This window comes from Eublepharis macularius, chromosome 7 (genome assembly GCF_028583425.1).
Source record: "Eublepharis macularius isolate TG4126 chromosome 7, MPM_Emac_v1.0, whole genome shotgun sequence".
In the NCBI taxonomy this organism is placed as follows: Eukaryota; Metazoa; Chordata; class Lepidosauria; order Squamata; family Eublepharidae; genus Eublepharis; species Eublepharis macularius.
This window is the reverse complement of record NC_072796.1, coordinates 65,658,538-65,673,228: the sequence shown is the minus strand read 5'-3', so window position 1 is coordinate 65,673,228 and position 14,691 is coordinate 65,658,538.

Sequence of the window (14,691 nt, the reverse complement as noted above, 5' to 3'; positions counted from 1 at the left end):
ACTTTCCACTTCTGCGCATACAAAAGTCTTGCCGCTGTAGTCATGTAAAATAGCAATGTTCTGTACTGCATTGGAACAGCTTCCATCCCCAAGTTCAGTAGCAACAATTCTGGGTTCTTATTTATTTGAATTTGTAAAATCTCATTTATTACTTCAGTTATATCTCCCCAATATTGCTTAGCTACTTCACAAGTCCACCACATATGGTACAATGATCCTTCATGCTTTTTGCATTTCCAGCATTTGTCTGACATATTCGTATTCCCTAGCGCAATTTTCTTTGGTGTTAAGTACCATCTATAGATCACTTTGTATACATTCTTTTTAATATTCGTACAAGTTGAAATCTTCAGTGTATTTTTCCACAGGTGTTCCCACGCCTCCATTGTTATTTCTTTATGAAAGTTTATTGCCCACTTCACCATCTGGGTTTTAACTGTTTCGTCCTCCGTATGCCATTTCAGAAGTAATTTATAAATCTTAGATATTTCTTTCTTGCCTTCTTGTAACATCACTTCTTCTAGTTCAGAATTTTCCATTCTTATACCTCCTTTTAGGCAGTCCGAGTTATAAAGATCTCTGATCTGTCTATATTGAAACCATCCATAACAAGGAGACAACTCTTCTTCTGTTTTTATTCTTAGCATTGAATGTTGTACTTGTGTTATCTCCTTGTAGGTTAGACGTTGCTGCTCATTGTCGACAGTTCTCGGATCTATTACTTCATACGGAACCACCCATGAAGGAATTCCATCTTCCATGTAAACCTTATATTTTTTCCAGACTGTGAAGAGGCTTCTCCGAATATAATGGTGCAAAAACATCGAGTCTGCTTTTACTTTATCATACCACATGTATGCATGCCATCCAAATATTTTTTTATGTCCCTCCAAGGTCAGCAATTTACGATTTTTTAACGTTATCCAATCTTTTAGCCATACCAGGCATATTGCTTCATAATATAGTCTTATGTTGGGCAGTTGCAAGCCACCTCTTTCCTTCGCATCCTGTAATACTTTCATTTTCACGCGTGGTTTCTTGCCTGCCCACACAAAGTCTGAAATTTTCCTTTGCCATTTATCAAACTGTTTTGAGTCTCGAATAATTGGAATTGTTTGCAGCAAGAACATCACTCGTGGTAAAACGTTCATCTTTACTGCTGCGATTCTTCCCAACCATGATAAATTCAATTTATTCCATTTTATCAAGTCTCTCTCTATTTGTATCCACAATTTATCATAGTTGTTTCTGAATAAATCTATATTTTTCACAGTCAGTTCAATACCAAGATATTTTACTTTGTTAGTTACCTCACAGTCCATTATCACCGTTAGTTCTTGTTGCTTCTGTTTAGTCATATTCTTGCATAGTATTTTTGACTTCTTTTTATTCACATAAAATCCAGCTAGATCCCCAAACTGCTTTATTTTCTCTATTACCTTTGGCATGTTTTCAATTGGATCTTCTACTATTAACATTATGTCATCCGCAAATGCTCTGACCTTGTAGGAAAATTCCTTTATTTTTATACCTCGGATTGTATCATCTTCTCGTATTTGAACCATCAATATTTCCAAAACCAGAATAAACAACAATGGAGACAGAGGGCAACCCTGTCTTGTTCCTTTACTTATTTTCAATTTTTTAGTTAAGTCCTCATTCACTACAATCGCTGCACTTTGGTCTCTGTAAATTTCTCTGACCGCTTGTATGAACCTTTCTCCCATTTGCAGCTTTTCCATAGTGGCAAACATAAAATCCCAGTTCAGATTGTCAAATGCTTTTTCTGCGTCCACGAAAAAGAAACCAACTTCCCTATCACAGTGCTTGTCATAATATTAAATAGCGTTTATTACTGTCCTTAAATTGTCTTTGATTTGTCTATTAGGTAAAAATCCTGCCTGTTCCTCTGCAATGAATTCCATCAGCCATCCTTTTATTCTTTCTGCCAAGACTTTTGCAAATATTTTATAGTCATTGTTCAGTAACGAAATTGGCCTATAATTTTTAACATTAGTCAAGTCCAGTCCATCTTTCGGAATCAGTGATATGTTAGCTTCATTCCATGAATCAGGAATTTTTTGGCCTTGCATAGCTTCATTCATTACCTCTCTCAGAAAAGGTGCCAATTCGTTAGCCATCACTTTATAGAACTTTGCTGTTAGTCTATCCGGTCCTGGTGCCTTCCCCAATTTCGTTGATTGGATGGCCTCTTTTATTTCTTCCTCTGTCACTTCTCTGTTTAATTTTTCTTTCCATTCCTCTGAGATCGTTGGTAGTTTCATTTTCTCCAAGTATTCCTCTATTGAAACCCTGTTCACGTCTTTTTTCTGGTACAGTTTTGCATAAAATTTATAGAAAGCTTTACTGATGGCTGTTTGGTCCAATAATATTCTATCTTCCTCTCGGATTTTAATTATAGTTTCTTCTCTTTTTTCTTTTTCAATTGCCAAGCTAAATATTTGCCAGGTTTATTTGCACCTTCAAATGTTTTTTGGTTCATTTTTTTCAAATTCCACTCCAATTCTTGTTCATTGCCGTCAATTGCTCCTGCAATATTTTTATATCCTGATATATTCGCTTCTTCCCTGATCTTTTCTTAAGTTGCATCTCTTTGGCTTTAATTTTTTCCATTATTTCCTTTCTTTTTTCTTCTTTTCTCCTTCTATCTCTTCCGTTTAAATCCATCAGTATTCCTCTAATTACAGCTTTATAAGTGTCCCATACCTTATGAGTTGACACATCCTTATTTATGTTGTATTGTATAAAGAACTTGGTCTCCTTTCGCAGCAACGCCATATTGTCTTCTGTCTGCAGCAAGTCTTCATTTATCCTCCATCCTCTTTTTAAAATATTTTTCCCGAATCTCCACATAATTGGGTTATGATCTGAGCTTACCTTAGGCATAATCTCCACATCTCTAGTCCACAACGTCAATTCTTTGGAAGCCCAGATCATATCAATTCTTGATAATGTAAAATGTCTTGCAGAATAAAAAGTATATTGTCTATTTTTAGGATTTTGTCTCTTCCATACATCTTCCAGACATTCCTGCTCCTTGATCGCAAAAAATGACTTTGGCAAGAGTCCTCTTTTTTTTTCTGTGCAATTTTAGATTTCTTGTCTTCTTCCAAGCTTGTAACTCCGTTAAAGTCACCCACCAAAATTATTTGGTCATAAGTCAACTCATCTAATTGTCCTTGCAAATCCTTGAAAAAGTTTTCTTTTGCGCCATTCGGTGCATAGATTCCAATCACCAAAATCTTTTTTGAGTTCCAAGTTATTTCCACCGCTAGATATCTGGCTTCTACATCGCTTACAACTAATTTTGGCTGTAGCTCCTCTTTTATATACAGTGCAACTCCTCTCTTCTTCTTTTTGGAGGCAGCTGCAAATTCATTTCCCAATTTTGTCAATTTTAAATACTTTAAGTCCTGTTTTCTAATATGTGTCTCTTGCAAACATACTATATTACATTTTTGTTTTAGAAGCCAATGGAAAATAGCCTTACGTTTACAAGGTGAATTTAGACCATTTACATTCCAAGATATAATTTTACACTCCATGATCACATTCTTGTACTTTTTGATAAGTCCTTTTCATTGTCCCTAATAAAAACTTCCATTTCATGGCCAGATCTAATGTTCCTCCTTGTTCCACCAAATTCGAATGCCAGTCCTTCTGGTATTTCCCATCTATATCTGATTTTCAAGTCCTTTAACATTTGGACCAGCTCTCTGTATTTTTTCCGCACCACCAACACCGATCTGGGCAATTCTTTCATAATTCTCACCACCTTCCCATCAACTTCTAGTGGTTCTTGGAATTGTTTGCTTACAATTGTCTCTCTTATATTTCTAGTTGTAAATTGCACAATCATATCTCTTGGTAACTTCCTCTGTGCTGCAAATTTTGAATTAATTCTGTATGCCACGTCCAGGAGAGCTGCAATCTCCTCTTCCTCTCTTCCCAGGTAACCTGCCAAAATTTCTGAAATCTGTACTTGGGCTGATTTTTCTGTAATCTCCGGAATTCCACGAATTCTAAATTGTTTTTCCATTTGTTTACATTCAGCTACAGCCATTCTTCCCTTCATTCCTCTCATCTCTGTTCTCTGCACGTCTACTAAGGTGTCAACTGTATTCTCTACTACGTTTACTCTCTGCTGTGTAGCTTGCAGTTCGTTCTGTACTTGATCAATTTTCTTTGTGAGTTCTGCCATCTCCGATTTGAGTGCCTCTTTAAAGTCTTTGAAGTTCTCCTGCATCATTTCTTTAAGCTCTTTATTTCCTTCTGAAACTTTTTTGTCCAAGTTCTCCAGCGCGGTTTGCCACTCCTTCTTTGACATCGTGGGGCTAGATCTACTTCGCTCCCATGAGTCCGCCCTTTTCCTCAACTCCGTGGAGCTAATTTGCTCCTTTCTGTTAATTTTAAATGTCCCGATTCAGCTTATTTTTTAAAAGTTAATGCTTGCACGGTCCAAAATGTTGGGCATCCTTTCTCTATGGTTTTATATTGAAGTAATCGCCCTTACCTTCCTCAAAGATGGCCTACTTCCGTTTTCTTTGAAGCCACAGCTTTTCCCTTCTTCAAGATGGCGACTTTCTACTTCCGCTTTTAACAAACCGCTTCTCGCCGATCTCTCTATGATTTTGACGCACTTCCTGTTCCTCCTTTCTTCACGGCAGCTCTCGCGATGTTAAAACTTTCTCACAGTTCGTTATCTCCTCTTAGCCGCAGGTATGTACACAGTAATCAGTTTTCCACGTTTATTTCTCTTTATAATGTCACTTTTTAAAAATTTCACTTGCCGGAGTTCTCTCCTATATGTAACAAGTCCCTTGCAGTTTTTAAATCGTCTTTATCTCTTTACTCTTTTTTATAATCTGTCCCGTATTGAGAGATAGCAATCTTTACCTTCTTAGACGTTTCTCTTGGGTTGTAATCGCTGCTTCAATCATCCGATCGATTCCAATTCCCTTCTTGGTTTACTGAAGCTTGGGCATGTAGGTCTTATGTCAGAAACTGACTCCAGAGCCGCTGCAGAGATTTTAGCAAACCTTTCTTTGGGTGGGACCTCAAGGGTGGAAGGGGGCTCATTGCGTAGAACCCCCCTCACACCTGAGATCAATGCGCCCTCAGGTTCTTGAGCGTGCTTGCCTGTTCCCCGCCTGGGAATAGGGGGCTGCGGGCAGTTTGTGCCCCTCCAGCCTCCACAAACAACAGCACGGACAGCCCAGCTCTTTGATCTGCGTTAGACCTCCATGAATCCCAAACTGGAAGTCCAGTATTCAATTTTCTAAGAATTGGTAGTAGCAGTTTCAGTTCTGGACTTTGAAGACCATTCCTCTCAATGATTTTCCCTACACATTTAAAAGGCAAGCATCTTTTTTTAAAAAAAAGTCGCTACACCCTGGAAACTGGGCTGAATTGTACTTCTGTATCCATTGGCTACAGCAGTGTAGTACTGTTGTAGTTATCTACAGATGTCAGAGAGTAAAAGCCAATTAATGCAACTTTTTTTAAGAGGAATTGTCGAATTTTGCAGATTTCCAGTAGACGCTGAATGTGCCCAGGACGATATGCTATGTACATAATACTATCACAAGCATAAATTAACAACATACATGCAATAAAGCCATGCAAAGAGAATAAAAACCAACTGTTATAGAATGTAAAATGTAGTGGTAAGAAATTTTACTGTTTTGAGTCTTGAAATGGTTCCTGGCAGTTGTCTTACATTCTCTTGCATGAAAAGTAGTGTTTGGTGGTCATTTAATTGAAAACAGAAAATCCATAAATGAGATTCAGTGGCTAAATGTTGCTTAACTTACAGGACAAGAATAGAAGCCTAATTTTTGGAGGTGGCGGTCCAAAAACCATTCATATGTATGCATTGAGTCAAGGTAGGGTGTATGTGAGACTGGATAACTGGCTTCATTCTGATGTGGCTCCAGCTCTTACTGCTTGCAGTGCATTTGACACTGTGTCTGCTCCTCTCTTGCTCTTTAATAGAGCACACTTTTCTCACAAGATCTTTTCCTCAAAGCAATAATGCTGTCCTGGGGGGCATGAGTAGGTTATGTCTGCCTCTCATTTTCCCCATCTTTTATTAATAGGGTTTTATTTGAGAAATGTGTGCATCCCGCCCTCCAGTGCTAAAACAGCAAAATAATGTAGGAAAGCATTAGGCATACTACCATTGACAAAAATAACTGCTATTCAGATAGAATTAACCCAGATATGACTGACCCCTCCCCCACTGTGAGGCACATTTTCCCACCAAAATTCAGTTCCCCTGCTTTTCCTGAGCCGCTCCAATTAGCGTGTTAATATTTGTAGTTTTGAAAGTCTCTTCCACCCTGACATGCAGATATAATTTTGTTTTTTTAGCCCAGCCCAGGAACTTGATAGGGAAAAGAAGGAACCCTCTTCCTTTTTGTTGGAAATGGCACTGGATACTGTATAACATTCAAAAAGAAATAACTTTAACAGGCAGGGATTGAGTAAGTGTAGTCAGGGGATGGAAATGCGGAGGTAAAATTTTGTTGGTATTACAGAATACACTTCATGTAACAGGCAAAATAGTATCAGCTTTTTTCATATGTTCTTGGTTCTATACAATGAGAGGTGTTTTATTTGGTAATTTAGGTACAGCAATGTTTCTTCAGAAAGTTTCCTAGGACAGTTCAGGTTTTCCAGAGTTAGTCACTTTCTTTGTGCACCTAACTCACTCCTTTCTTAAAACTAGAGAGTATTTCTATCTCCTGAGAAGGCTAAAACCGTTTTCCCTTCACAACAGGATACATGGACCTGCTAGCTTGGCCCACCTACTTTTAGCATGAAAGCCACATCCTAAAATTAACAGCAGTAACTCATGATTTCTCTCCCTGCAGCTTTTCATAATAAGTTATAGCTGGGAGATTTGCACTATCTGAAAGTGGCATAACTCAAATCACACCATCACAGGTTCCAACTGAGCTTGCGCCAATTCGCAGATGTTTTCAAAACATACAGTTCAGGTCAGATGTACATTAACTGTACTTAAATTTGGCTTTGTTTCAACTATAAATTACTTGAGCAGATAAGCTCCTGCTCATTAAATACAGATGTAAAAGACTCCAATGTTGCAGCAATCTGGAGAAAGCAATCCACAGCCATTAAAGCAACAGCGGCATGAGACCATTAATTTTGACAAGAGAACATTGTAGCAAGATTGCCTTGTTAGCCTATTCATTGGAATTAATCCAAAGGATCAGTTATTTAGCAGTTAAAACTTTGACTGTCGTGAACAAGCCCCTATTCGGTCTCATGTCAATATTGTAACAGCTGGTTTTAGTAAATATGTTAATAATGCCTTTTGGAACTTGTATAACTACATATTTATTCAGTCTCTGAAATTCTGGTGAAGTACTTATTTAAAATTGACATGCCTCGGCCCCACATCATCTACAGAGTTTACAAGCAAGTGATGGGAACATATAGACAAGCATTTCAACCTATTTTGTACTAGATTTCTGCTGATTTAGAATATAATTGTCAAATACATTTTTGTAAAGATTTTTGCAAAGCTTGTCAGTGAGAGGAATGGGGGAACTGGGCACTCCAGCAAAGAACTGCTGTATTTTGGAATATCTCTCTCCTCACTGCTGCTTTCTTTTCCAGCAGTATTTATGCTGTAAATGCCAGAGGTTGAGCATCTCCCTAGCCCTTCTACCCTTTGACTCGAAAGCCCTTTCATATTATGGTTATGATTTCTCACCGGCAGCTGTGGGTACCCAGTGGTAAAATCTCTCTGCATATGCTCACAAATAATTTCATTACTCTTTCTACTATTGTCTAAGTGAACCATACAGATGAAAGAGGGTGAGGATCAGCCGTCTAAAACAGCCCGGGGCATCTCTAGAGTAATTCATCTGGAGCAGTGAAAGGGTGGCAAAGACCATTACTTGAGGATTGAGGGGGGTTGTTGTTATACAATGCACATAATTTATTCAGGAAGGCTTAAAGTGGCAATGCATTTACAGTACAATCCTAAGCAGACTTGTACCTTTCTAAGTTCATTGACTTGAATGGGTTTGGAAGAGTGCAATTCTGCTTAAGATGACACTGTCATTTACCTTACTGCAAAGGGATACACTTACTGTCAGTAGCAGTAAATCTGTCAGCAATTCTCCTCAGATCCAGAAACTTGGAAGCTTTTTTCAGCAGCTAGGAGAGGCCAATCCTCTAATCCGTCACTTTCCATACAGTTCCTCAAATAATCTTTTACCTATCAAATTAAAAATTAAAAGCTGCAACAAACTGTCAGTCTGGGGCTCCTACTGTTTGTTATAGTACTCTGTTGTCTTTGGAAAGAATCTTATTGTAGTCTCCGCACTCTCTAAATCCTATCCATAGTCTTCTTTTGGACTAGGCCAGAGGTGGCAGGCTTTCTTCTCCTTTTAAAAGAGTTGTGAAGTAAGGGAAGAATTCTATCTAGCGCACAGAGCAGATTTTCTAGGATAAACAGCCTTGAGTTAGTCAGCTAGTGTGTATGTTTGTTAGGTCATAGGCCCAACTCCCTCCAACCAAGCCTTACTGCCTCCCACTTCTGAGTTGCAAGATGAGGGTAGAGCTGAGAGGCATTACAATTTTTAAAGTTAAACTTAGACATCAGTATATGATGTGTTTTACTGATGTGACCCACTCTGAGCCTGCTTGCAGGGAAAGCAGCCTATAAATATAATTAAATAAATAAATAAACATAAAACCAGAGTTTAAAAAGCTAAACATGAAAGAAGTTCAAAATCTCCCTTGGAGATTTGGGGAGGGTGGAGCTTGGGGAGGGAAGGGAGCTTAACAGGGAAGTGATGCCATAGAGTCTACCTTCCAAAGCTGCCATTGTCTCCAAGGGAACTCATCTCTGTAGTCTGGAGATTTGTTGTAATTCTGGGATAACTCCACCCTGCACCCGGAGGTTGGCAAACTTAGGTGAGGGTAGAAAGAGGGTTTGTATGGGACCTGTGGAGAGAGGGAGCATACTCATTAGAAAGAAAGATATATTATTTTATGTAGTAAGGAGGTCTAAAATCTATTTACAAATTATATGGGGAACAACAGAGTTAGAATGAAAACATAATGCTAAAATATGTTAGTAATAGATTGAGAAGGCAGCATGATATAGCTCAGTCTTGTCAGATCTCAGAAGCCAATTTGGTGTAGTGGTTAAGAGCGTGGGACTCTAATCTGGAGAACCGGGTTTGATTCCTTGCTCCTCCACTTGAAGCCAGCTGAGTGACCTTGGGTCAGTCACAGCTTCTAGCTCTCTCAGCCCCACCCACCTCACTGGGTCTTTTGTTGTGAGGATAATAATAACATACTTTGTAAACCACTCTGAGTGGGTGTTAAGTCATCCTGAAGGGCGGTATATAAAGCAAATGTTATTATTATAACAATATTATTAAGCTAAGAAGAGTTGTTACTTGGATGGGGGACCAACAAGGAAGACTCTGCAGAGGCAGGCAATGGCAAACCACCTTTGCTTCTCACTTGTCTCGAAAGTGCCCTGCTGGAATCGCCATAAGTCAATGGTGTCTTGAAAGCCCATATGTATCTAATATTCAGATTCCTTGTTTACTTTTTATTCAATAGACCTCTGATTCTAGCACATCTAATGAAGCAGCCAACAGAGTGGAACATATGTCAACTGGCTAGAGGGGATCATATAGATCAGCTGCTAATGCAACCTCCCATATGTACCACAGCAGGACATTCTATACCAGAGTCCCATCTTAAACATGGATACAGTCTTGCTCTACACATTGCCCCCTTCTTCCACCAGTCAAGCAGTCTGAAAGCATATGACTCCAGCTAAAGTTGTTTTGACTTACTATGAGTTATTAATATGGGGGCCAGAAGCTGCAGTAAATTCTATGCACTGTGATTCTACTGTTTCAGAAGACAAACTCTGCTAGTAATGGCTCCAGAAACTTCAGCAACAATGATTTTGATTCAATGAGATAACTCATCTGAACAAGCAGCAATTTTTATACCTATGTTATAAGTGCATAAGGGGATGGGGAGCAGGGTAGATTTTTCAGCGTCATCTAGGAAATTCTGCTACTAATGGTACAAGACAATTCCAAACAATGTTAATGCCTGCAGCCTGCTTTTCAAAACCTCAGCATAATGAAATAAATCAGTGGAGAGGCTAAGAAGGGTGTTAGCTGAATAAGCAAAAATCCCACTCATATCTAATCTACCTGCAGCACTTATTACATCTGCCTGAAATTTACTCTCTGTATTAATGTAAAAATAATGAATTTTGATTGACCTTATTCAGGGCAGTAATGCACTTCCTCTTAGAGAACCGCATCCTTTTGAGGATTTGTTTTTCTACCACATAGGTCATATGTTGCAAAGATGTTCAGTTTATTATAATATTTGTATTAACTACAAAGTGCCATAATTTTTTTCATTGCATAAACTAGGAGAGCTAAATCAGAAATATCTCCAAAAAGATATTGCTGTCTGACAGTCATAGAAATTAGAGATTATTAAATATTTAACATCTCAACTAGGCAATTTTCCCATTAGCTTATTAGTTACATTTTAAAAATTCTAATGTAAAACTAAGATGAGAGGACCTTTTGGAGAGAATATATTATCTTGTCCAGTAATCTTCACAAGTCATTGTGAGTATTTCCAGCACTGGAATCTTAGAAAGCAGTCACAAGCAAATCTACTCAGATGCAATCCCCCTTTATTCAATGCTCTTAGGTGTGCACCGTTCAGTTTTAATCACCCTAGTATTAATTTCCAGTTTTAGTTAAATGTTTTAAAGTATTTACATGCCTTCAGCTAATTTTTAAAAAATCAAGTTTGATTGGGGAGTTCTTGCTTCAAGCATTCTGTTGACAATTCTAGAAACTGAGATGTCACTTTCTTAATTATATCATATGGTTTTCTTAAAAATTTGGTCTTAAAACATGGAACCCTTGTCTTTTGCTTTGCAGAAGTGAAGCCACTTTGCATATTATATTTTAGGTAGACATTTAAGGTGCATGCACAAATACAGGGTAAATATTGAATATACAGCTTCTACAAACTACTCTAATCTTTAGATCAACGTATGGAAGGGGAATGGGATTAACAAACTAGGTCCCCTGCATTCATATTCATAGCCCCTGATATGTCTTGTGAACAGGAAAAATGGATCTCAATGTATTTTATTAGTGATAGTGAAAGGTTTATTGTACTCAGCCATAGGCCGTTACAAGCCACAAACAACAAACAAAAACAGAAACACAAGCTTGAATAAAATTAATGTGACATGGTCAAAGCATTAAAATTTAAAACTAGATAAAACCATCAAACCATTTCCGGTTGTCAAATTCATATAGGACAATAAAAGTATACACAGTAAAAACAGTAAAAATCTCCAATGTTCAATGTTAATGTTAGATGCACTTTATTAAAGAAATATATAACTGAAAAAGCAAATCGAGCAACAAGTATTTTAGAAGCAGTCTAACTGAAGTACATGAAATGAGGTCTGTAATCTTAAACTCCTAAAGGGATTGACATAGACTTAAATATATGGAAAGTATTTTTTTTAATTAGTCTCTAACTAGTATGGTAATACAGATCTGGCTGCCACTACCCAGTTTTTGAACTTCCCATGCATTTTAGCAATGTTGATTACCTGATTCAAATTCTTCAGAGTGGAGGGTGTGCTTTGCTGTTCTCCATGAATTTCTTAATGAGGAAATTGCTTTGGATTAATGACTCAGAGTGCCTTGCACGCATATCTCTGAACCCTAGACATCCCCAAACTTTCCTTAGTTGTTTTCATTTCTTTTCTTTCCACTCCCCAAAAACAAATATATAATTCAATGTACCATTAAAACCCCTTGAGGAGAAGTATAGTGCACATTTTGAATCAGTTAGTAAACAGCCTTTCTGTAACACCAGCAATTATGTAAGAGAGAAGTGTGAAGGGAAAAAAACTCAGTATATTTACTCAACATTATAGTCTTCCTGAAGATCCAGACTGGCTGGAGCCCCTACTCTTTAGTACTCAAAGAGTGGAGTTTACATTTACGGGCTTTCATAATGTTGACATCATTCGTGACAGACAATATTGAGAAACTATGGCTGCAATCCTAAAGACCCTTTCCTGGGATTAAGCCCCATTGGATAGCATAGGTTTTTTTTCTAAGTAGCTCTGTTTAGGATTTCTCTCTTTGTTTTTGTTGATATAGGCTAATCTTGAATGATATGGGGTGTGATTCCATAGCACTTGACTAGGTAAAAGAGTAACATACAGGCGGATTACTATGTAGTCAAAACGCATCATTGTGTCAAACCACTGGAACATGTCTACCCCTCAGAGTACTCATCAAAGTCATTTCTGACCTCCACAGACCAGTGTATCTAGCTCTTGTTTGCAGCTGGATGGGCCGGAAACTTAGATATTTCTGTTGCCTTCGGTCAATTTCTCTAATCATTTTGTCTCAGTACATGCAGACTGACCAACAGCATTTCAAGATAAAATGGAGGGTTGTGGGTCCACGCTGAAACATTCTCTTAATTCCCATTATGAAGCACAGTCATTGTGAAGGAATCAATCAAAATTTATCAATACTCACACAGAGATCCCAAACAGCTGAAGAATTGTAATTTCGGCACCAGCAACTGAGATTGTTGCAGGGTTTTCCTTTGAGGGAATGTTTTTGTGTTGATACACTGGTAGTCTATAAGCAGGGGTGGGGTGGGGGGTTAACATGGGAAGAATTCAAAACTCACCGGACTAATTCCTGGTTCACATATAAAAGAGGATGGGAAGTTACTGAAGCATAGCCTTAAAGTGGCAGAATGCGTTGTATCACATTAGACAATAGCCAGTGGGTTCCAGCTTTGTATGTTCCTTGGCAACCAAATCTCCCAAGACTAACAGAAAACCAGCAGAACAGGGAAAAAGGTTCTACGTGTGTGCTCATGTGTACCCCTATTCTATGTCTGCTGTGCTGTTTTCTGTTTGAAGAGCACTTTTAGCATAGGGTGCTGATATTTAGTGGCTCAGGAGCTACATGTAGCTCTTTGACATGGTACCTATGGCTCTTTTCCAGTGTGGTACCCTTTTCATGTTCCAGAAAAATGGGCAAGGACATTGCCCAGTAGGGCTTGGGGTTCCCACTTTAAAACAGCCCTTGCTGAGGGAACTGAGGGATGGTAAACTGTAAGTCTCATTCCAGGGATGGAAGTAAAAAGCCTGTCCTTTTTGACACCCTTCCCCCATGCTTTACAGTCTGTATGCTCTCATTCCAACACTGGGACAACTACTGAGAGGACAGCAAGCTGTTTGCAAAGAAGAGAGAATAAAACCACCACAGCAGCCACCCAAGGAAAGAACAAACTGGCCACTGACAGTGGTAGTGGCTTTGCCCCTTTTTCTTCACAGCTAGCCAGTTCTTCCATTAGCACTTTGGCAATGCACTTCCACCTACAGTCTAAAGTGCTGCAGTCCATTCCACTGCCTCAGCATTCTACATCCTCATTCTCCTGCATGAGTTAACCAGGTGGAGCCTGATTCTGTCACCTGTTTCTGATGTTGTATAAATTAGGCCTATGACATATTGTACAGGATGTCACATTTTGAAGAGGTTATTTCCTGCAGTCATGTCTGCACATTTTAAAGGATTTGTCATTCCTGGCAAGAACCCAATGTGTGCTTCCTACATGTTTTAAAATTATTTCCCACCTCATCTTTTCTTGACACCCTCAAGGCCATTCTCCAGCTGCTCACATTGCATCACCCCTTCTCAAAATGATCCAGCATTTGCCATCTGTGTTGCTAATGTGGGAGAAGGCCTTCTACCTCAAACAGTGCCATTCTAAGCGTAACACTGTTCTAAGACCGTTGATTCCAGTGGACTTAGAAGGGTGTAAACTCTGCTTAGCCTGACAGTGTATACACATTCTTTTATAGGCAAAAGTATAATGATATGAATGCCAGTTTGCCCCAAGCTCCTCACCAACTGAAGTCAGTGCATTAGGACTCATCATTTATAAATTATACACCATATGTCTCGATACAAAACCAAATGTCATGTTTACTAAATGGAAGTCATAGAAAGTGCCTGAATCTCATTGTCCAAGACTAGCTATTAAATATATGTAACTGCATGCTGGACTCACAAGAGAAATATCAAATATTTATTAAATTCCAGACCTTCAATCCATGTAAAGTAATCATTGGCCAAGTAATCTTGACTATCCTTTGCTGATTATGCACTATACCTAGCAATGTCTTAAGTACACATTATTTATTACAGTTAAGTAATCTATTCCTTCTCAAGTCAAGTCAAGTCAAGTCAAAAGAGTTTATTGTCTATAGCCATAGGCCGTCACAATTCACCAAACATTGACTAATAAACAATTAAATCCCTTATCACAGTTTGTATAGGTTACTAAAATTAATTAAAACAATACAGTATGTCAAACTATCCCAGGAGTCACGAAACAGCCTCATTCAGTACCACCTTAGATCTTAACTTTTTGGCTGCAAATGCAAACTGAGAGACTCTATAGGACACATGATTATCAGTGTCAGATAACAAAAACACAATCTTCTCGATTTCAGAGTATGTGTACTCTGATAGGATTCTAGCCAAAAAATTAGCTCTGGGTATACTATATAATGGACAA